The sequence below is a fragment of the Pseudophryne corroboree genome, chromosome 4, assembly GCF_028390025.1.
Source record: "Pseudophryne corroboree isolate aPseCor3 chromosome 4, aPseCor3.hap2, whole genome shotgun sequence".
Classification (NCBI taxonomy): Eukaryota; Metazoa; Chordata; class Amphibia; order Anura; family Myobatrachidae; genus Pseudophryne; species Pseudophryne corroboree.
The window spans coordinates 771,373,975-771,397,822 of NC_086447.1; the positions used below are offsets into that span (position 1 = coordinate 771,373,975).

A 23,848-nucleotide genomic window follows, 5' to 3' on the forward strand; every position below is an offset into this window, starting at 1 on the left:
GCAGCTCAGGAGAGCTCCTAGTGTGCAACCAGCTCGGGCCGGGCACAGAAATCTAACTGAGGTCTGGAGGAGGGGCATAGAGGGAGGAGCCAGTGCACACCAGATAGTACCAAATCTTTCTTATAGAGTGCCCAGTCTCCTGCGGAGCCCGTCTATTCCCCATGGTCCTTACGGAGTCCCCAGCATCCACTAGGACGTTAGAGAAAAGATTTTACTCACCGGTAAATCTATTTCTCGTAGTCCGTAGTGGATGCTGGGGACTCCGTAAGGACCATGGGGAATAGCGGCTCCGCAGGAGACTGGGCACAGCTAAGAAAGATTTAGGACTACCTGGTGTGCACTGGCTCCTCCCACTATGACCCCCCTCCAGACTTCAGTAAGGATACTGTGCCCGGAAGAGCTGACACAATAAGGAAGGATTTTGAATCCCGGGTAAGACTCATACCAGCCACACCAATCACACCGTATAACTCGTGATAATATACCCAGTTAACAGTATGAACACAACAGAGCCTCTCAAAAGATGGCTCAACAATAACCCTTGTAGTTAACAATAACTATATACAAGTATTGCAGACAGTCCGCACTTGGGACGGGCGCCCAGCATCCACTACAGACTACGAGAAATAGATTTACCGGTGAGTAAAATCTTATTTTCTCTGACGTCCTAGTGGATGCTGGGGACTCCGTAAGGACCATGGGGATTATACCAAAGCTCCCAAACGGGCGGGAGAGTGCGGATGACTCTGCAGCACCGAATGAGCAAACACAAGGTCCTCCTCAGCCAGGGTATCAAATTTGTAGAATTTTGCAAACGTGTTTGCCCCTGACCAAGTAGCAGCTCGGCAAAGTTGTAAAGCCGAGACCCCTCGGGCAGCCGCCCAAGAAGAGCCCACTTTCCTCGTGGAATGGGCTTTTACAGATTTAGGCTGCGGCAGGCCAGCCACAGAATGCGCAAGCTGAATTGTGCTACAAATCCAGCGAGCAATAGTCTGCTTTGAAGCAGGAGCACCCATCTTGTTTGGTGCATACAGGATAAATAGCGAGTCAGTGTTCCTGACTCCAGCCGTCCTGGAAACATAAATTTTCAAGGCCCTGACTACGTCCAGTAACTTGGAGTCCTCCAAGTCCCTAGTAGCCGCAGGCACCACGATAGGTTGGTTCAAGTGAAAAGCTGATACCACCTTAGGAAGAAACTGGGGACGAGTCCTTAATTCTGCCCTATCCATATGGAAAATCAAATAGGTGCTTTTACATGACAAAGCCGCCAATTCTGACACACGCCTTGCCGAAGCCAAGGCCAAAAGCATGACCACTTTCCACGTGAGATATTTTAAATCCACGGTTTTGAGTGGCTCAAACCAATGTGACTTTAGGAAACCCAACACCACGTTGAGGTCCCACGGTGCCACTGGAGGCACAAAAGGAGGTTGAATATGCAGCACTCCCTTAACAAATGTCTGAACTTCAAGCAGTGAAGCCAGTTCTTTTTGGAAGAAAATCGACAGAGCCGAAATCTGGACCTTAATGGAACCCAGTTTTAGGCCCATAGTCACCCCTGACTGTAGGAAGTGCAGAAATCGACCTAGCTGGAATTCCTCCGTTGGGGCCTTCCTGGCCTCACACCACGCAACATATTTTCGCCATATGCGGTGATAATTTTGTACGGTTACATCTTTTCTAGCTTTAATAAGCGTAGGAATGACATCCTCCGGAATACCCTTTTCTTTTAGGATCCGGTGTTCAACCGCCATGCCGTCAAACGCAGCCGCGGTAAGTCTTGGAACAGACAGGGCCCCTGCAGTAGCAGGTCCTGTCTGAGCGGCAGGGGCCATGGGTCCTCTGAGATTAATTCTTGAAGTTCCGGGTACCAAGACCTTCTTGGCCAATCTGGAACAATGAGAATAGTTCTTACTCCTCTTTTATTATCCTCAGTACCTTGGGTATGAGAGGAAGAGGAGGGAACACATAAACCGACCGGTACATCCACGGTGTCACTAGAGCGTCCACAGCTATCGTCTGAGGGTCTCTTGACCTGGCGCAATATTTTTCTAGCTTTTTGTTTAAGCGGGACGCCATCATGTCCACCTGTGGCTTTTCCCTACGGTTTACAATCAGTTGGAAGACTTCTGGATGAAGTCCCCACTCTCCCGGGTGGAGGTCGTGCCTGCTGAGGAAGTCTGCTTCCCAGTTGTCCACTCCCGGAATGAACACTGCTGACAGTGCTAACACGTGATTTTCCGCCCATCGGAGAATCCTTGTGGCTTCTGCCATCGCCGTCCTGCTTCTTGTGCCGCCCTGTCGATTTACATGGGCGACAGCCGTGATGTTGTCTGACTGGATCAGAACCGGCTGGTTTTGAAGCAGGGGCTTTGCTTGACTTAGGGCATTGTAAATGGCCCTCAGTTCCAGAACATTTATGTGTAGGGAAGTCTCCTGACTTGACCAAAGTCCTTGGAAGTTTCTTCCCCGTGTGACTGCACCCCAGCCCCGAAGGCTGGCATCCGTGGTCACCAGGACCCAGTCCTGTATGCCGAATCTGCGGCCCTCTCTGAGATGAGCACTCTGCAGCCACCACAGCAGAGACACCCTGGTCCTTGGAGACAGGGTTATCGACCGATGCATTTGAAGATGCGATCCGGACCATTGGTCCAACAGGTCCCACTGAAAGGTTCTGGCATGGAACCTGCCGAATGGAATCGCTTCGTAGGAAGCTACCATCTTTCCCAGGACTCGCGTGCAATGATGCACCGACACCTGTTTTGGTTTCAGGAGGCCTCTCACTAGAGACGACAGCTCCTTGACTTTCTCCTCTGGGAGAAACTTTTTTTTTTTTTTTTCTGGACTGTGTCCAGAATCATCCCCAGGAACAGTAGACGTGTCGCCGGAACCAGCTGAGACTTTGGAATATTCAGAATCCAACCGTGCTGGTGTAGCATCTCCTGAGATAATGCTACGCCGACCAACAACTGCTCTCTGGACCTCGCCCTTATCAGGAGATCGTCCAAGTATGGGATAATTAAAACTCCCTTTTTCCGAAGGAGTATCATCATTTCGGCCATTACCTTGGTAAATACCCTCGGTGCCGTGGACAGGCCGAACGGCAACGTCTGGAATTGGTAATGACAATCCTGTACCACAAATCTGAGGTACTCCTGGTGAGGATGGTAAATGGGGACATGCAGGTAAGCATCCTTGATGTCCAGAGATACCATGTAATCTCCCTCTTCCAGGCTTGCAATAACCGCCCTGAGCGATTCCATCTTGAACTTGAATTTTCTTAGATATGTGTTCAAGGATTTCAAATTTAAAATGGGTCTCACCGAACCGTCCGGTTTCGGTACCACAAACATTGTGGAATAGTAACCCCGTCCTTGTTGAAGTAGGGGTACCTTGACTATCACCTGCTGGGAATACAGCTTGTGAATTGTCTCTAACACAGCCTCCCTTTCAGAATGAGTCGTTGATAAGGCAGATTTGAGTAAACGGCGGGGGGGGGGGGGGTCGGAGATGTCTCGAATTCCAGCCTGTACCCCTGAGATACCACTTGAAGGATCCAGGGATCTACCTGTGAGCGAGCCCACTGATTGCTGAAGTTTTTGAGACGGCCCCCCACCGTACCTGGCTCCGCCTGCTGAGCCCCAGCGTCATGCGGCGGACTTAGCAGAAGATGCGGGGGAGGACTTTTGTTCCTGGGAAGTGGCTGTATGCTGCAGCTTTTTTCCCCTACCTCTGCCTCTGGGCAGAAAGGACGCGCCTCTACCCCGTCTGCTCTTTTGGGGGCGAAAGGACTGCACCTGATAATACGGTGCTCTCTTTGGTTGTGAGGGGACATGTGGCAAAAATGCTGACTTCCCAGCTGTTGCTGTGGAAACTAAGTCTGAAAGACCATCCCCGAACAACTCCTTACCCTTATAAGGCAAAACTTCCATGTGCCTCTTAGAATCTGCATCACCTGTCCACTGCCGGGTCCATAACCCTCTCCTGGCACAAATGGACAGTGCACTTATTTTTGATGCCAGCCGGCAAATATCCCTCTGTGCATCTCTTATGTAAAAGACAGCGTCTTTAATATGCTCTACGTTTAGCAATATAGTGTCCCTGTCTAGGGTGTCAATGTTTTCTGACAGGGAGTCTGACCATGCAGCTGCAGCACTGCACATCCATGCTGAGGCAATAGCTGGTCTCAGTATAATACCAGTGTGTATATATAGCTTTTTGGAGAGCCTCCTGCTTTCTGTCAGCAGGTTCCTTTAGGGCGGCCGTATCCTGGGACGGCAGTGCCACCTTTTTTGATAAGCGCGTAAGTGCTTTATCCACCCTAAGGGGTGTTTCCCAACGTGACCTATCCTCTGGCGGGAAAGGGTACGCCATTAGTAATTTTTTTGAAATTACCAATTTTTTATCGGGGGAAGCCCACGCTAGTTCACACACTTCATTCAATTCTTCAGAAGGGCGAAAAACTACTGGTAGTTTTTTCTCCCCAAACATAATACCCTTTTTTGTGGTACCTGGGGTCACCTCAGAAATGTGTAAAACATTTTTCATTGCCTCAATCATATAACGAGTGGCCCTATTGGACATTACATTAGTCTTTTCGTCGTCGACACTGGTATCAGTATCCGTGTCGACATCTGTGTCTGCCATCTGAGGTAGTGGGCGTTTTAGAGCCCCTGATTACTTTTGAGACGTCTGGGCAGGCACGGGTTGAGAAGCCGGCTGCCCCGCATTTGGCATGTCATCAAATTTTTTATGTAAGGAGTCGACACTTTCGCGTAATTCCTTTCACAAGTCCATCCACTCCGGTGTCTGCCCCGCAGGGGGTGACAACACATTTATAGGCACCTGCTCCTCCTCCACATAAGTCTCCTCATCAAACATGTCGACACAGCCGTACCGACACACCGCACACACACAGGGAATGCTCGGACAGAAGACAGGAGCCCACCAAGCCCTTTGGGGAGACAGAGAGTGAGTATGCCAGCACACACCAGAGCGCTATATAAATCAGGGATTAACTAAATTATATCCCCTTATAGCTGCTATATGTATATTGCGCCTAAATTTAGTGCCCCCCTTCTCTTTTTTTACCCTTTTCTGTAGTGTAGACTGCAGGGGAGAGCCAGGGAGCTTCCTTCCAGTGGAGCTGTGAGGGAGAAATGGCGCCAGTGTGCTGAGGGAGATAGCTCCGCCCCTTTTTCGGCTGACTTTTCTCCCGCTTTTTTATGGATTCTGGCAGGGGTATTTATCACATATATAGCCTCTGGGGCTATATATTGTGATATATTTGCCAGCCAAGGTGTATTTATTGCTTCTCAGGGCGCCCCCCCCCAGCGCCCTGCACCCTCAGTGACCGGAGTGTGAAGTGTGCATGAGGAGCAATGGCGCACAGCTGCAGTGCTGTGCGCTACCTTGGTGAAGACTGATGTCTTCTGCCGCCGATTTTCCGGATTCTTTTTGCTTCTGGCTCTGTAAGGGGGCCGGCGGCGCGGCTCCGGGACCGAACACTAATGGCCGGTTCCATGCGGTCGATCCCTCTGGAGCTAATGGTGTCCAGTAGCCTAAGAAGCCCAAGCTACCACTAGTTAGGTAGGTTCGCTTCTTCTCCCCTTAGTCCCTCGCTGCAGTGAGTCTGTTGCCAGCAGATCTCACTGTAAAATAAAAAACCTAAAATATACTTTCTCTCTAGGAGCTCAGGAGAGCCCCTAGTGTGCATCCAGCTCAGCCGGGCACAGGATTCTAACTGAAGTCTGGAGGGGGGTCATAGTGGGAGGAGCCAGTGCACACCAGGTAGTCCTAAATATTTCTTAGCTGTGCCCAGTCTCCTGCGGAGCCGCTATTCCCCATGGTCCTTACGGAGTCCCCAGCATCCACTAGGACGTCAGAGAAAAAAAAAAAAAAAAATATATATATATATATATATATATATATATATATATATATATATAACACGCTGTAAATCAGCGCTAACCGTACACACATACACACAATGCAAAGGCAGCACAAGAACGGTTTTGTGTTTTTTTTGCACAAAATGCAATAAAAAAAAAAAAAACCACTAACACATGATTCTTCCTTGTGTGAGGCTTGTGCTGCGGAGATGGGTCAATCTGGCTCCTCTCAGGACACCATTTTCCCCATCATTGGGTGGTACCTCTCACAATTACCGGAGAGATAGTTACCTGAGAGATAGTGTCACAATTACATAGTGAACTTGCAGCAATGCGCAAGTCTTGTGAGGCTGAACTCACAGATTGCCAGATCACCTTCCACTTCTGTTGCTGCTGAACTGCCTCGAGTTGCTGGCCTTGCCAAGTCGGTAGAAGGTCTGACAAAACTTCTAGATCTTTCTACGACAGTCTAAAGGTGGGTACACACTAGTAGATATACCTGCAGATCAATTGATCTTCAGATATATCTATGGACGGATCGGGCAGTGTTCAGCATACACACTGCCCGATCCGTCGGGGACTAACGTCATGAACATGAACCGACCGCCCCGTACACACACAGCGATGCGCCAATATATCGGTAGATATATTGGCCGTCGGCTGTGCTGCGCGGCCGACGCGATACGTCTGTGAACGACGGAGTTCACAGACGTATCGGCCGTACACACTGGCCGACGGTCCCGCGATATATTGGCCGTTCAAGAGAACGGCCGATATATCGACCAGTGTGTACGGGCCTTAAGGCATCTTTATGACAGAAAAGGAAGAGGCCATTGCCTCAGGTCCTACAACTGGATGAATCAATTACGTTTTACAAGTTTGACACGTCTGCAGCTTCTGCTTCTAGTTTTGGCCACCTTGTGTTGCAAGTTCCTCAGCGATCTCCCATTCAGGGGGGAAACTTTGGGACGTCCACAGTGTCAGCATGTTCCAGTGTCCCCTAGTGGCTGACTGAAAAAATGGGATTTTGGTACTTACCGATAAATCCTTTTCTCTGAAGCCACAGGTGACACTGGACGCCGCCAAGTGTTGTTCACCTGCCTTTGTCACTGTTCAAGTTTGAAAGTGTTGTTCATGTGTCCCTCCTCGTTCTAGTGTTTCCTACTCCTCTTTTCCCTGTATCCTCTCGTTTAATTCTTAAATGAGGGCTGATGGGGGATAGAGGAAGGGGAGCTTTCACACTTCTTTAAAATTAGGATTTTGGTACTTACCAGGTAAATCCTTTTCTTTGAATCCATAGGGGGCACTGGAGTACTCTTGGGATATGGACGGGCGTAGCCCGAACAAAGGCACTGAATATTTAAATTTAGGCCTCTCCCCCCCCTCCATATCCCCGAGTACCTCAGTGTACTCTCTCAGTGTTTTTTACTGAGCGAACAGGAACGATATAGAGAGGTTGACAATGGAGAATACCTATAACATAACGGACAACAACAATGTTGACCCATAACCTTACTGTCAACTAAACAGTTGACACCATAACCGATAGAACTTTATAATTTGAACCAATCGGTGAAAATGTGTTACCATAAGCTCCTCTGAGCTTAATATCAATGAAGTAAAACTTGTTACCCTAAGCTCCCTTGAGCTTAAAACAACCCAGGTAAAACTGCTCTGGGTGGGCGTCCAGTGCCCCCTATGGATTCAAAGAAAAGGATTTACCTGGTAAGTACCAAAATCCTATTTTCTTTATCATCCACTAGGGGTCACTGGAGTACTCTTGGGACGTACCAAAGCTTCCCTCGTGGGCGGGAGAGCTGTTTGATACTTGTAACAGTAGGCAGCCCAAAGCTAGATGCTGATGGCGCCACCATTTATAACGTGTAAACGTGCACAAACGTGGTGCACATGAAGGCTATGAAGGCTATATAGGCGCGTTTTAGACGCTCCACGACCCCCTGGGTGTGACATTCCCACCGAACCTGTGGGATGAACTATTACTGACGTAAGCAATTGTAACTTAGCCTTAACGTAAGCCTGACTTTTAGTCATTATTATTACCCAACTGGATAATGTCTGCTGAGAAACTGGCTAACCCCAGTTGGCAGTATCATAGAGAACAAACAACGTATTCATATCACGTACTGTTGACGTTCGGGACATATATAAACGCGTAATGCGTGTACCACATTCAGAATTCTAGAATGTGCTGTCCACACAGGAACCCCTATTGGTATATTGATGTGAAGAATACGAAAGCGTGATTCGTCCGAAGATCTGCTTTGTTATGAGAAAACTCAAATACGGTGGCTTGGAATACAAGGCACCCAAATATGAAAACAAACCCCTTGCCGAAGCCAAGGCTAGACAAAAATTGTTTTCCAAAGTGAGAAACTTAATTCCCATTTGTTGAAAAGGTTCAAAATATGAAAACTGTAAGAAATCTGAACCCAACTTCAAGTCGCCTGGCGCTGTAGGTGGGATAAATAGAGTCTGAACTTTGATGACACCTTGTAGAAAGATGTGTACAGACGCAAACAGAGGCAAACGTCTTTGAAAATAAGTTTACCACACAGATACCTGCACTCTTAGTGCAGATCAACGCAGTTTTCCATCCCATCCCGTTTAACAGAATACGGGTAACTTGAAGGATGATGTTGGAAACTTCCGATGTTAACAACCTATGTAAGCACACGAAATTTTGTAATAATGAGCTGCCTTAAGCGGCTTACTATTTCGTAACATGGTTGGTATAACCGATACTGTAATGCTCTATTTCTTAAGAGGGCGGTCTGAACCCTCACCCCGTCAACCGCAGCTGCGGTACATAGATAATAGGTACATAGGTAACTATGGGTAAACTAACGTTCCCTCATGTAACAGGTTGGACGTATTATGAGCGGGCCAAGATCGTGTGCAAGTATTCCTTGAAAATTCGAGAAGCAAACTTCTCCGAAACCCATGAGATACCACCAGTATGACTGTGACAAACTGTCTTATGATCCGTTTTGGCAACGGAGAGAGCAGCGGAAAATGGTGGAGCCAGATACACGATGCTGAATGATCCCATGAATGTGAGAGACTCCACCGCCACTGCCCTTTTGATCTGTTTTGTACACATACTGAGCTTTTCTAATTGTGGCGAGATGCCATCATGTATACTTGAGGGTAACCCCCTTCTGTGGACTCACATATGAAACACCTCTGGATTGAATGTCCAGTTTTCAGTATCCAAATCCTGACGGGTGAGATCATCTGTCTAACAGATGTCCAGTCACGGAATGATCTCTTGACATTTTCACATAATGGTGTTCTGAGCCATTGAGGATTTGAGTTACCTGCTGCATTGCCATGCGGCTTGGTTCTCACTGGTTGTTGTGTATGCAACTGCCGTTGCCTTGTTTGACTGCTTAAGGCCAGCGTGAGGCAGGCATCAAAAATTTACATGAAACTCACGGTTGTTCCTTTCCACGGAAATCTTTAGTAAAAGGCGAAAGATTTATTCGTTCTGAAGAGAAACCAGAGTATATCCCTGGTCAGACTGAAAGCGAATCATGTATTGCATTGTAAAATGCACAGAGTTCTAGGACATGTATCGACAGCAATCTGTCGTGTTTTAGAACCTTTGTCGCTGATTTTAATTACAAATCCTGACCCTCTGCGACTGTCGTCCAGAGTATATGCACCCTTGTCCCTCTGTGGGAAACGCGAGTGAAGGGTGGCGAACTAAATTGAAAACACATCTTTATTCTTAATAGGTGAATACACCAATGTATCGCTAGTGTGCGTGTTTTGCACTAATTACTAGATGTACATTTGTTCTTGCTGGTGTAGTAGGTAAAAGTCTTTGATTTACCGTATTTATAATCTTACCTAGGAATTGACATCGTTTAGTCTGTATGCGGTAATGGCTGAATATCATAAAGGGATAAAATACCGTTACAAGTATATTAAATTTATGAGCAAACAAGCTCTGGCCTTGTCGCGCTTAACTAGCGACAATGAAATTAACCGGCGTTAGCAGAAGCTTTACAGATATACTCTGCAGCTTGTTTTACCAGTGATCGTCATTGTTTCATACATAGATTCTAGTGACCCAAATGTATCCTGGGTTTTTATAATGTTTGACAGAAAATCATTTACCAATGGTGGATCGCGTCCTTTTGGAAACGATTATGTATGTTGTTAAAAACCCCCCCGCACTATCTGAGTGCTGGACTAATGTACCGTTCTCACTCGTAGTTATCGGTGTGAATTTGACATAGAATCGTGCATTAAATTATAAGACCAGTGAAATAAACACTCTGGTACCCAAAGGGAAATTGGCCCCTTTGGAAAGACTGTCTTTTGTTAGAGCTGGCGGAGTCATTCCGAGACTCCGATGTTACCGCTCTTTAAATTTGAATTGCCAATGTTAACATAGGATTTTTAAAATTATTTTTAGTCTGCACTATAGCCTTACTCGCTATGTAGACAGACACCATAATAGGCAATAGACAGACACCTGCACGACTTAATGAAGTTATTATGTGGCATATATATATATGTTATTGCTGAACAGCATATTCATATGAAACTCAAGCTTGTTTCTCTCTACGGAAATCTTTAGCAAAAAACGAAAGATTTATTCGATATGAAGAGAAATCAAAGTATTCTTTATGTGAAAAGCAGTTCACATGGGCATATGAAACCCGAACCAAATTCCTACTAACTTCCCTGCGCCTCTGGTGGCTTAGAGATGTAGGGCAGGAATGTTCTAGAATTAAGTAGAAATACAGATTACATGGCTAACTTATGTGAAAACTGAACTAAAAAATTCCCACTAACACCCCTGCGCCTCCTTGTGGAGTATAGGTGTATGGGCGGAATGTTCTGGAATTATAACCTGTAAGAACAGCAATGATTAAAATGACCGTCATGCCATGCTTCCACTGAAAATCACAGGACAGGTTACCTGCTGCAGTGTTACTATAGGCTTAATAGCCTATTATACATTAAATATAGGCTTAATAGCCTATTCTACAGTTACAGATGTATTATACAGTAAAATGCAGTTTACAATACATTATGCAGCCTTATTCTTTAGTTAGCCTTCCAGTTATTCCATTAACTGTTTAAACACTAAGCAGTTTCTTAACCCCTGCAGCCTTCTGCTGCTATGGGTTTTACTCAACACTGCCTGCAGTGATGTATCTTATTTCCAAGCAGCCTTTGTTGCTGCTTATTTAAACTGAGCAGTCTCTTAACCCATGCAGCCTTTGCTGCTGCTATGGGCTTTACTCACCGTCACCCCCCTGCAGCCGCGCTGCTTGTGATGTAGCTTTTAGCTTCTCCCTGTGCAGCGGCCGGAAGCGAGTGCAGGGATCTAGGGAAACCCGGGGAGCGCTGGTATAGTGCGCCGGGCCGGAAGAACGGGCGGCGCCTCATACAGCAGTGGCCGGGTGCAGCGCTGGAAGAGCGGCCGGCGTCTTTAGTGACGTACGGCCGCTCGGAGCTTTAGACCCGGGTACGCAGAGTGGCTGCTTGGGCGGCGCTCGCGTACAGTGGCTGGGAGAGCGGCCGGCGTCTGTAAATGACGTGCGGCCGCTGTACAGTGGCATCTGGTACAGTGGCTGGGAGTACAGAGGCAGAGTTCTGGGAGAGCGGCCGGCGTCTGTGAATGACGTGCGGCCGCTCTACAGAGGCAGAGATCTGGGAGAGCCGTCTGAATGACGTGCGGCCGCTTTACAGAGGCAGAGTTCTGGTACAGTGGCTGGGAGAGCGGCCGGCGTCTGTGAGTGACGTGCGGCCGCTCTCTTGTAACAATAAAGGCTTTCCCCACACAGCAGGGCGGCAGCGTGAGCTGACCGCCCTGACCCCCCACCATACCTTGTAGTGCCGCACTCCTGTAAGCTCCGTCCAGTTTGTGACGGGGCTTTCATCCTGGCTGTGACGGGGCTTCTTTGTGTAAGCTCCGTCCAGTTGCAGTAGGAGACAGTGTCTGCCTGTGGCTGTGAGGGTGCTCTTTGTGAGGACCGACACGCCATGCGCTGCCTTGTAGCGCCTGTGGCTGTGAGGGTGCTCTTTGTGAGGACCGACACGCCATTCGCTGCCCGTGCAGCGGCACTATCCCGGACCCATGTTTTTCCAGAAACTGGGAAGGGATGTGCTAAGTGTAAAAATAAAAATTAAAAATTAAAATTAAAAATAAAAATCCAAGTGTGGTTATACCACAAGCCAATGTTCGTGCTGTGAGCACCGAAAAAACACTGAGAGAGTACACTGAGGTACTCGGGGATATGGAGGGGGGGGAGAGGCCTAAATTTAAATATTCAGTGCCTTTGTTCGGGCTACGCCCGTCCATATCCCAAGAGTACTCCAGTGACCCCTAGTGGATGATAAAGAAATTTAAAGTGCCAGGCTCCCTATAGCCACCCGTCTTTACCTCAGTGTCAGCATGTTCCAGTGTGGCTTCAAAGAAAAGGATTTATCGTTAAGTACCAAAATCCCATTTTTACTAATGTAATATTTTTTTAACTCCCTAATTACTACTCCTCACCCATGTAACACTTCGCACTGAGCTGGTTATTTTTTATTAATGTAACCCCTTTTAACACTTTGGGGGGTATTCAATCGTTTGAAAAGTCACTTGGGTGTCTGTTTTTTCCTATCTAATAGGAAAAAAACAAAACACCCAACCGACTTTTCAAACAATTGCATTTCACCCTTAAACTGCTACTTCTCACTAGTACGATGCCTTGGGATAGTTAAGTTGTGCTTGCCTGGTGGTTCCATGCTCTGGACTTGAAACTTAGGAATGTTTGCGAACCACTTGTCCGTGGTAGGTGGGCCCATATTTTTTGTTCAAAAATGTTGCTCAATTTTAAAAAGAACCTCAGTTTTACTTCATGATAAATTGCAGTTTATTATAATTGTTCTGACTACCAGTGTTAGTAGTGTTTAGAGTGCACACCTGTATTTTCTCTTTTTCTGTGTGAGTATTTAACTTAGTATTTTTTCCCCCAAAACACGGTCAGAAATGGTTGGAAAAAAAAAAAAAATCCTCTGTTATTTATGATATGTCACCCCCCACCCCCCCAGGGACAGCCTCCAGGTACACAGGGGGGGGGGGGGGGGGGTTAGTTTACACTTCTCCAGCGGCTGCTGGAGGAGGGGGGGGGGGGGGGGGGGGAGAGAGGTCCTGTCATGCTGATCAATGCTTTACCTGGCTCCCACTACATAAATACTCTGTCTTCGTTTCCCTGTACTGGCCTCGGGCCACTGGTCTAGTTCTTCAATAATGAAAATGTTCTATGGTGTCTTATAGTTTATTAAACTGCCATCTTGTCTGCCACTACTGTGCTACTATGTTTAGGCAGCCAGTTCGCTGCAGCTTTTGGCCAAAATTTATGTTTTCACTTTAAAGGTTATTGATTACAGTAGCTGTTTTTTTTTAATCAGATCTAAAACAGAAACATTCAAGGGTGGTTTTGCCAAAACAAAAACATGTTAAAGATTTAAAACCAACACACACACAGAGGTCTGCATATCTCTAGCTGTAACCTAACATCTCTGGGACACTGGCAGTGGCTTTGTATGTGACTACAATGCGATTTAGACACTATACTTAGAACAAAGTACACTTCACTACCCTGCTGGTGCATCTACTGTACAGTAAGTTACACCAAGCATCTTGCACCATATGGCATAGATATGCTAGGTGTATGAGGAAAAATCATTGCTTTAACTGGCACCTGTCTCACTGGGGCCCCTGCCATCCCTTAGTTTTAAAATTACAAAAAATGTATGCCATCCCTTAGTTTTAAAATTACAAAAAATGTAATCCGAGTTACTTTACAACCCTATTACTGTCTGTAAATTACCATGAAATATATGTAAAACAAGCTCTGTGTGGGCAGAAAGTCTCTGACTCTATATTAAGGTGACAAACATAAGTTTGGCAACTTTGGCTCTTATCATCTATATCTACTCAACCTTCCCCTCTCCTTCAGCACAGCTGCCTGTAGATAATCCTGCCCTGACACACTAGAAACAGTTTTACAGAAATGTATCTCTTAGGATAAAGGCTATAAAGTTATGTATAAATAAGAGTGCTGTGCTAAAGTATAAGTAGGATGGATTTTTTTGCAATATTTAAATTTTAAGATAGATCTACTATCCCCCTAAACACAATCTTTTTTCATCTTGGCCCTTATATATAGGGCCAATGTTACCATTCAATGAGCCTAGGTCTATAGCCCTGAATGAGTGGTAAGATCACACAAATGGACAATGGCCTAACTCAGAGCTGATCGTAGATGTGCGAAAAAATAGGATTTTAATTACCTACCGGTAAATCCTTTTCTCGTAGTCAGTAGAGGATACAGAGGTCCACATTAGTACCATGGGGCATAGACGGGTCCATTAGGAGCCATGGGCACTTAAAGAAATTGATAGTGTGGGCTGGCTCCTCCCTCTATGCCCCCCCTAACAAACTCAGTCTAGGAAACTGTGCCCGAGGAGACGGACATACTTTAAGGAGGAGGATATATAAACTGATAGTGGTGAGATTCCGAACCAGCACACACAAACTAGAGGAAAGCAAAGCTAACCAAACATAAAACCAGGAACAGCAAGTGCTGAACCAACAATACTTAACCAGGTAACAGTGCAGGAAGAAATAAAGCACCGGGCGGGCGCAAGTATCCTCTACGGCATGGATCTTCAACCTGTGGCCCTCCAGATGCTGTGGAACTACACATCTCAGCATGCACTGCTTCATTTTTAGCATGCCTTAATAGCAAAACTGTGGCAGGGCATGCTGGGAGGTGTAGTTCCACAGCATCTGGAGGGCCACAGGTTGAAGACCCATGCTCTACGGACTACGAGACAAGGATGAGACAAGGATTTGCCAGTAGGTAATTAAAATCCTATTTTCTCTTACATCCTAGAGGAAACTAGGGTCCACATTAGTACCTTGGGGATGTACCAAAGCTCCCAAACCGGGTGGGAGACTGCTGAGGTTCCTGCAGAACAGATTTACTAAACTGTCCTCAGAGGCCAAAGCATCGAACTTGTAGAACTTAGCAAACGTGTTCAAGCCTGACCAAGTAGCTGCTCGGTAGAGCTGTAAAGCAGAGACACCCCGGGCAGCCGCTCAGGAAAAACCCACCGACCTTGGAGAAGGGGCCTGTACAGATTTTGGACACCGCAAACCTGCAGTGGAATAAGCATGCTGGATAGTAAGCGTGATCCAGCGTAAAATAGTCTGCTTTGAAGCAGGATACTCAATTTTATTGGGATCGTAGAGAACAAACAGCGAGTCAGATTTTCTGTGACGAGCCATCCGCTTCACATAGATCTTCAAAGCCCTCACAACATCCAAGGACTTTGAAGTAGCAGAGGTGTAGGTAACCACCGGAACCACAATAGGTTGGTTAAATATGAAACGCAGGCACCACCTTTGGAAGAAATTGCTGATGAGTTCGGAGTTAGCCCTATCTTCATAAAAAATTAAATAGGGGCTTTTGTGAGACAGCGCCCCCTGCTCAGACACACGCCTCGCATAAGCCAAGGCCAACAGTGTGACGGCCTTCCACGTAAGAAACTTGACGTCAACGTCCTGTAAAGGCTCAAACCAATCCGATTACAGGAACTGCAACACTATGTTGAGATCCCAAGGTGCCGTAGGAGGAACAAAGGGCAGTTGGATGTGCAGAACCCCCTTCAAAAATGACAACCTCAGGGAGAGAAGTCAATTGTTTCTTGAAGAAAATGGATAAGGCCGAAATCTGGACCTTTATGGAGCCCAAACGTAGGCCCACATCCACACCTGACTGCAGAAAAAGGAGAAAACGTCCCAATCGAAATTCCACCGCAGGAAATTTCCTGTTCTCACACCAAGAGACGTATTTTTTTCAAATACGGTGGTAATGTTTAGAAATTACCACCTTTCTGGCTTAGATCAGGGTTGGAATAACCCTATCCGGGATCCCTTTCCGGCCTAGAATTTGACGCTCAACTTCCATGCCGTCAAACGTAGCCGCTGTAAGTCTTGATAGACCAACAGCCCCTGTTGGAGAAGGTCCTCGCAAAGAGGTAGAGGCCACGGGTCCTCTAGGAGCATCTCCAGTAAATCCGCATACCAGGCCCTTCTTGGCCAGTCCGGAGCAATGAGAATTGCTTGAACCTTTCCCTTTTTATTCTTTTGAGAATATTTGGGATCAATGGGAGTGGTGGAAAAACATACACCATCTGGTAGACCCATGGAGTCACCAGTGTCCACCGCCACTGCTTGCGGGTCCCTCGACCTGGAACAATACCGCTTGAGCTTCTTGTTGAGACGAGAGGCCATCATGTTGATTTGTGGCATTTCCCACCGACCTGTCAAGCACCCGAACACCTCCGGGTGAAGGCCCCACTCTCCTGGGTGGAGGTCGTGTCTGCTGAGGAAGTCTGCTTCCCAGTTGTCTACATACGAAATGAAGATTGCGGACAACGCCACAGTGTGTCTTTCTGCCCAGAGGAGAATCCTGGTTACCTCTGCCATTGCTGCTCTGCTCTTCGTTCCGCCTTGTCGGTTTATGTACGTTACTGCTGTCACATTGTCCGACTGAACCTGAATGGCTTGATCTTGAAGAAGATGCGATACCTGTAGAAGGGTGTTGTATATGGCCCTTAGCTCCAGAATGTTGATTGGAAGTATGGCTTCCTGACTTGATTATTTTCCTTGGAACTGTTCCCCTTGGGTGACTGCTCCCCCAATCTCTGAGGCTTGTGTCTGTGGTTAGCAGAATCCAATTTTGAATCTCGAACCATCGACCCTTGGTCAGGTGAGAAGTCTGAAGCCACCACAGAAGAGAAATCCTGGCTTTTGGCGACAGACTGATCCTCTGGTGCATGTAAAGATGTGATCCGGGGGCGTGGCCACGGCGGTGAGGGAGTAAGCAGCGGATCCCGGGAGCTCCCAGATTTTATATCTCCTGCACCCATCCTGTGTCCCTCCGGAGCGTCTACCCCCCGGTGCTGGTCCCCCCTCACCTCCGAGCAGCGGCGGGCACCTTTGTCCGGGGTCTCTGGGTGCTGTCTGACCGCGGCGGACGACTTCCGGCATTGAGGCCTGTGACTCCTCCGGACCCCCCGGCCTCGAGTTTGGCGCTCCCAGCCGCGCGGCTCCAGGACCCTCTTGACGGACGGACGAACGGGCGGGCGGCGCTGGCTGACGCTGGGCACACTGCAGGGGACACTGAAAGCCCTCCTGCCCTCCTGTACCTGGCTGATGAGGACCTGAGACTCCTGGCTGCACAATAAGGCACAGGTACTCCAGTGAAGGGGTGAAGAGATTAAAAGCCCGGTGGCCATTTTGGGTGCAGTTCAATAGACAGTCTTAATACACAGACATCCCTGCCTACCCTGCAAGGACTGCATGCACACTGCAACTCAATGCACTCTTATGTTACACTAATAATCCAGAGTGTGACACACACCAATACTCTGCTTCTACCTGGAATTTGCTGCAGGACATTCTCCCCTCAATAACATCAATATCATATACTATTTTTTATTTTTACACAAAGCCTGTGCTCTTATCCATTGATATTTGGAACCAAAGATCCTTCCCGGCTTCAAAAGCATACAGCCTGCTGTCTTCTAACTATACTTTATACTACAACTCTGCTCGGAGGAGTGGGTGACCGACATCTGTCAATATGGTTGGGGGAGGCCGGAGTGCGGCCGCGGCCAAACTAGAAAGATTTACTAGGCAACCCAACCCCAGGGGGTCATCGGCTCCACCTCAGGGTGCCTCTCCAATACACTCAAGCTCCCCTCCAGCGTCTATCACCAACTCCCCAATTACAGCGGAGGCGCCGTCTATCCAGCAGGTGTTGGAAGCTATAGCAGGCAGTGAGCAGCGTCTCTCCGATAAGATGGAAAAGGTGCAGTGCGACCTCTCCTTACTACGACAAGATGTTCAACGTATACGTGAGAGAGTGGGTGAGGCGGAGACGCGTGTTTCCAACTTGGAGGATGTGTGTGGCCCCCTTAAGCAATCCGTGTCCGCAGTGACCCAGCAGGTCTCATCTCTCCAAACCAAGCTCCTAGACATGGAGGGTCGACTGCGCAGAAACAATGTCCGATTTGTAGGTCTGCCTGAGAGAGAGGAGGGCTCGCAGCCGGAGGACTTCCTCGAATCCTGGCTCAAAGAGATATATGGGGCGGAGTCCTTTACGGCACAATTCACGGTGGAGCGAGCGCACAGGATACCATCTCGGCCACTACCTCCTGGTGCCCCTCCTCGCACCTTCATCGCCAAATTCCTGCACTATAAGGATCGTGACTCGGTCCTCCGCCTTGGCCGTACAAAGGGCCCATTGGTCCGCAACGGAGTCAGAGTGTCGGCCTTCCCGGACTTTGCCGCGGACGTTCAAAAGGACAGGGCCCAGTTTATGCCTATCAAGCGACGCCTGCGGGACCTCAACCTCTCATATTCCATGCTGTTTCCCTCTCGGCTCCGAGTGGTGGCGGATGGGGAGTCCAAGTTTTTTAATTCTCCTAGAGAGGCGGCCCAGTGGCTGGACGGATATGCGCCGGGTGCTCGTCAGCTAGCTCCGGACTGATTCCCTGCGCTGAAGATGCCGGGATCTTGACCACCGGAGGAGACGACCACAATTCGGGGAGCCCCCCACCTTTTGCATTGGTGGCTCAAGACTTTTCCAAGTTCAGGTGCTACTGGTTTAGAGGGTTTAGGTTAAGTTGAGAATCTGGGCCTTCTTAGCATTTGGTAGTTGGATTTGGCGTTTTGGGATATAAGTATGCCGGAGTTCGGGGTGGTGTACGGGGAGGGGAGGGATGGTTGGGAAGCTGCTAGTTGCGGCTCTTCTTATTGTTTTTGGTTTCTTTTCTTTAGTTTATTATTTTTCATATCTATGTTTTTTCTGAAACTGGGATGTTTGATATACCAGATATTGTGGCTTATAACGCAGAGCTCCTATGAGATATATGTCGCTATGGCTAATGGTGCTGATATTTGGATATATATTGTGCGATGTCTATCCGTGTGGTACATAGTGTATACCTGGGGTCATGAGTAACTTGAGATTCCTGGCATGGAATGTCCGGGGACTAAATAACAAAATCAAACGTTCTTTGGTTCTAAATATGATTAAGAAATATGACCCGGACATTGCATGCCTTAGCGAGACCCACTTGCAGGGAAATAGGTTGTTATCTCTAAGACGGGCCTGGGTGGGATGGGCTTACCATGCCTCTCATTCCTCCTTCTCCAGGGGTGTGTCTGTTCTGATTAAAAAAACGGTGCAATTTGAGTTAATATCGGTCAAAACTGACACGTATGGCAGATTTGTGTTTCTGGAATGCAAACTAAGTTCCCAGCCATATTACATTTTAGCAGTGTATGTCCCCCCTCCTTTTTCATACGCTGTACTGCAGCAAGCTGCATCTTTTATAGCTTCCTCCCCTACCACTCCGGTGATATGTTTGGGCGACTTTAATAATATATTAGATGTCTCTGTGGACCGATGGCGGTCTCCGAATGATGTGATGGTGGGTAGTGGTTATGCCAAATTTGCTGATTTTTTGAATAATCTACAATGGGTTGATGTGTGGAGGCTTCGCCACCCTGCAGTCCGTCAGTTCTCCTGTTTCTCCGGCACACATGGCTCCTTTTCTAGAATAGACCTGGTACTGGTGTCCCCCGCCCTTATCCCTGCGATCACTGACGTCCGTTATGAGGCCCGAGGGATCTCGGACCATTCCCCCTTGTTGATGACTCTAGCTGTGAAGGGTCAGAGGGGACACTCTTATTGGAAGCTGCACCCATCTTGGCTGACTCAGCTGGGTGACTGTGGTGACCTGGAGACTCAGTGGGAGGGTTACTTTAGTGACAACACAGGATCTGCCCCGGGGACTATGGTATGGGATTCATTCAAGGCTTTTCTGAGGGGCTCTTATATAGGACGCATAGCAGCTCACAAAGTGTCCTCTAGAGAAAGGGAGAAGGCCCTGGAGAGTGACGCCAGAGATTTAGAGTCTCAATATTTGCTAGATGGTACCCCCACGACGAAAACACGTTGGCTGGTGGCCCAGTCGGCGTGGCTTGCCCACCTGTCCGATAAAAACTCACGGTCCCTCCTCTTTAGGGCCACTAATATTTATATGCAGGCTGATAGGACGGGTGGCCTCCTGGCCCGGCTGATACATCAGGATCGCCCTGGGACTGTAATTACACAAATGTCCGATGGGGATGGGTCCTTTGTTGACACCACACCGGACATTGCGCAGCTATTCCGATCCTACTACACCAAAGTTTACAGTTCACAATTGACGTTCTCCACTATGGATCTCTCCTACTATTTGGCGGGTATCTCGCTACCCGTGCTCCCCCCCGAGGCCCGTGAGGCACTGGAAGCACCCTTGACGCTCGCGGAGGTGACTGCGGCTATTGGTATGTCTCCCAGTGGCAAGGCCCCGGGGTGTGACGGAATTCCCTCAGAAGTATACAAAACTCACGTTGATTTTTTCGGGCCCAGGCTCCATGCCTTATTCCTAGATATATTTACCAATAACGAACTTCCCCCCTCTATGTCAGAGGCAATTATAATAGTGATCCCAAAGCCCGGTAAAGACCCTAGGTCTCCGGATTCCTATAGACCGATATCCCTAATCCCCACCGACGCCAAGATCCTGGCAAAGATATTGGCAGTACGACTTAATACAGTGATCACCTCCCTCGTTCATCCAGATCAGACTGGCTTCATGCCTGGGAAGTCCACATCTATCAACCTACGTAGACTGTATACCATTTTACAACTCCCACGTGACTTCCCTTCTGACTCGGCTGTGGTCTCGCTGGACGCGGCCAAGGCCTTTGACAGTATTGAATGGGCTTATTTATGGGAGGTGATGTCTTGTATGGGCTTTGGGCCCAACTATATCAGACGGACTAAATTACTGTACCAGCATCCGAGTGCCAGGATCTTGGTGAATGGTTATGTATCCCCCTCCTTTCAATTGTCCCGGGGTACCAGACAGGGCTGTCCCCTATCCCCCGCACTGTTTGCCTTGGCCATCGAGCCCTTGGCCTGTTTGATACGATCACACCCAGATATTGTGGGAATTTGCACGGGCTCACGTGAGGATAGGATAGCACTTTATGCCGACGACATGTTATTATTTTTGCAAGACTACGCCAGGTCAATGCCCGTTCTGCTGCGTGTGATTGAGGACTTTGGTGCTCACTCGGGTCTTTTGATCAACTGGTCTAAATCATATATTATGCCAGTCATAGGCCCCCCTCCTACTGTTCCAAAAATTTCCCTACCATTATGTTGGACAACACAATTTAAATACCTTGGAATCCAAATAACTAATGACCCTTCTGATTTCATCCCTCTGAATCTGGGCCCGACCATGCAGCAGATCGTGTGCAAATCCAAAACCTGGTGTAGGCTTCCATTGACGGTGTCTGGCAGGGTTAATCTCACTAAAATGATCATACTGCCCAAACTCCTATACATTATACTTCAATCCCCCGTATATATCTATCCAACATTCTTTAGGAAACTAAATAGTGTTCTATCCTCACTTGTTTGGGCTAACAAACGACCTAGGATACAATTAAATACTCTCACTAGGCTGCGCTCTGATGGCGGCCTAGCCTTGCCTAATTTCCAGATGTATTACTACGCTGCTCAGATGACTCATATTAGTGTATGGGTGCGGGATTCTGGCGATGATACCTTGCAGTGTGAGTTTATCCGCTGCTATTTTCCTCACCTCTCTCCTATACAGCTGCTGCTGAGTGGGAGCGGGGCCCGGTTTCTTCCCCCTATTATTTTTCAGGCCTTAAAAATATGGCGGGCCCTGAGAGACCTCTTAGGGTACGTCGACCTGGACCCAGACACCCCCCTTTGGTACTCTGACTGGCTTCCTGAGTTGCATGCGCTTGAGGGACGGGAGGTGTGGGCCCCTAGATCGGTGGTCTCTATTTCCCAACTCTACCTAAATGACTCACTCAAATCCTTTCAGCAACTGAAAGATGAGTTTGGCTTACCTAACTCATATTTTTTCAGATACCTTCAACTTCGACATGCCCTCCAGTCCCAGTTTGCGGATTCCCCCCCGCGAATCCTCCCATTTCCCATCAAGACCTTTGTAACTACATTGGGTCGAACTAAGATGGTTTCCCTTGCGTATGGATATCTTCTCACCAAAATCCATGCGGACCCTCTGACACGTCTCCGTGGAAAATGGGAGGAGGATGTAGGTCTCATGGGTGAGGAGGACTGGGCTCTTGCTCTGGAATACCCCGCTACCTTCACCAAGTCCCTCAGATACCAACAAATCCAATTCTTCATTCTACATAGAACATATATGACTCCAGCTAGACTGGCCTCTTTTGGGACTGGCAGATCTGGTCTCTGCCCTAAGTGCGAGGCGGATATGGGAACATTTTGGCATATGGTATGGGATTGCCCAAGACTACGGGTGTTCTGGTCGGGGGTTAGATCGGTGCTGGAGAGTACGGGAGTGACTGGCGGACTGCTTACCCCACAATTCTGTATTTTGGGGATAGGAGGCTCTACTTCTGAGACTGGCCCGGTCGATCTATATGCTCGCAATGTATGTGCCTTGGCTAAGGTTTGCATTGCGAGACTTTGGATGGCCCCTAGCGGCCCTTTAATCTCTGCGCTCAAGACCTTGGTTAACGACACAATACTCAAGGAAAGATATATTTATATGAAACAGAACGCATCGGCCAAGTTTGAAAGAATTTGGTCTCGTTGGCTGGAGTCTCCCCATTCCCACCTGGTCCCTCAATCATAGTGGATACTGAAGAGCTATTGTGCCAATGATCTAATTTATAATGATGTATGTTTAGAAGGCTGACAGCTCAGCTCTGCGGGCCTGCCTTAATACATATGCGACTGATAAGGTCCTAGTTCAGATGACTACTTCTTACTATGTTCTTCCTATGTTTCTTATTTATTTCTTTTTATTTTCTTTTTATGTACCCTTTTGTGGGTTAGTTTAAGGGTAAAAAATTAAAAAACGGACATGTAGATTTATATACTGACTGCAGATGTTGCAGGCTCAGACGGGCTGACAAAATCTATGTAAACGAAGATGTGATTAATGTGATGATGTGAAATGCCGTTGATATGCAATGTCTGTAACTCAATCTACATATTATTGAATAAAAATTACTTTATTAAAAAAAAAAGATGTGATCCGGACCATTTGTCCAACAGATCCAGCTGGAAGGGCCTTGCGTGAAACCTTCTATACTGCAGCTCCACATAAGCGGCTACCATCTTTCCCAGAAGGCGAATGCATAGATGCACCGAAGTCCAGGTTTGTCGTAGAACATACCGCACCATCGACTGGATCACCAATGCCTTTTCCAAAGGAAGGAATACCTTCTGCGCCTCTGTATCCAGTATCATCCCCAGGAACAGAAGCCTCCGTGTTGGTTCCAGATGAGATTTTGGTAGGTTCAAAATCCACCCGTGATCCTGCAGTAGCCTGGTTGAGAGGGCAATGTTGACTAATAACCTCTCCCTGGATGGTGCCTTTATCAGCAGATCATCCAGGTACAGTATTATGTTCACTCCCTGTTTGTGGAGGAGAAAGATAATTTCTGCCATTACCTTGGTGAACACCCTCGGTGCCGTAGAGAGGCCAAATGGCAGGGCCTGGAACTGGCAGTGACAGTCCTGTAATGCAAACCTTAGATAAGTCTGATGAGGCGGCCAAATCGAAATATGAAGGTACACATCCTTGATATCCAGAGACATCAAGAATTCCCCCTCCTCCAGACCTCAGATCACCGCTCTCAGAGACTCCATCTTGAATTAGAATACCCGTAAGTACGGGTTCAACGACTTGAGGTTTAAAATGGGCCTTACCGAACCGTCCGGTTTCAGAATTACAAACAGGTTGGAATAATAGCCCTGGTT

At 47.7% G+C, this 23,848-nt stretch overlaps 1 protein-coding gene, 1 non-coding gene and 1 pseudogene across 7 annotated transcripts in view; all 3 read right to left on the reverse strand.

The window, feature by feature from the left end:
• The window catches only part of USP34 (ubiquitin specific peptidase 34), a 438,538-nt gene that overhangs the window by 181,285 nt on the left and 233,405 nt on the right, over positions 1-23,848 (reverse strand). The window lies entirely within an intron of this gene.
• On the reverse strand, positions 9,306-9,419 carry LOC134913407 (U5 spliceosomal RNA). The gene has a single exon (XR_010177172.1). It is a non-coding gene; the product is annotated as a U5 spliceosomal RNA (small nuclear RNA).
• LOC134913548 (U5 spliceosomal RNA) lies at positions 10,437-10,544 on the reverse strand (annotated as a pseudogene).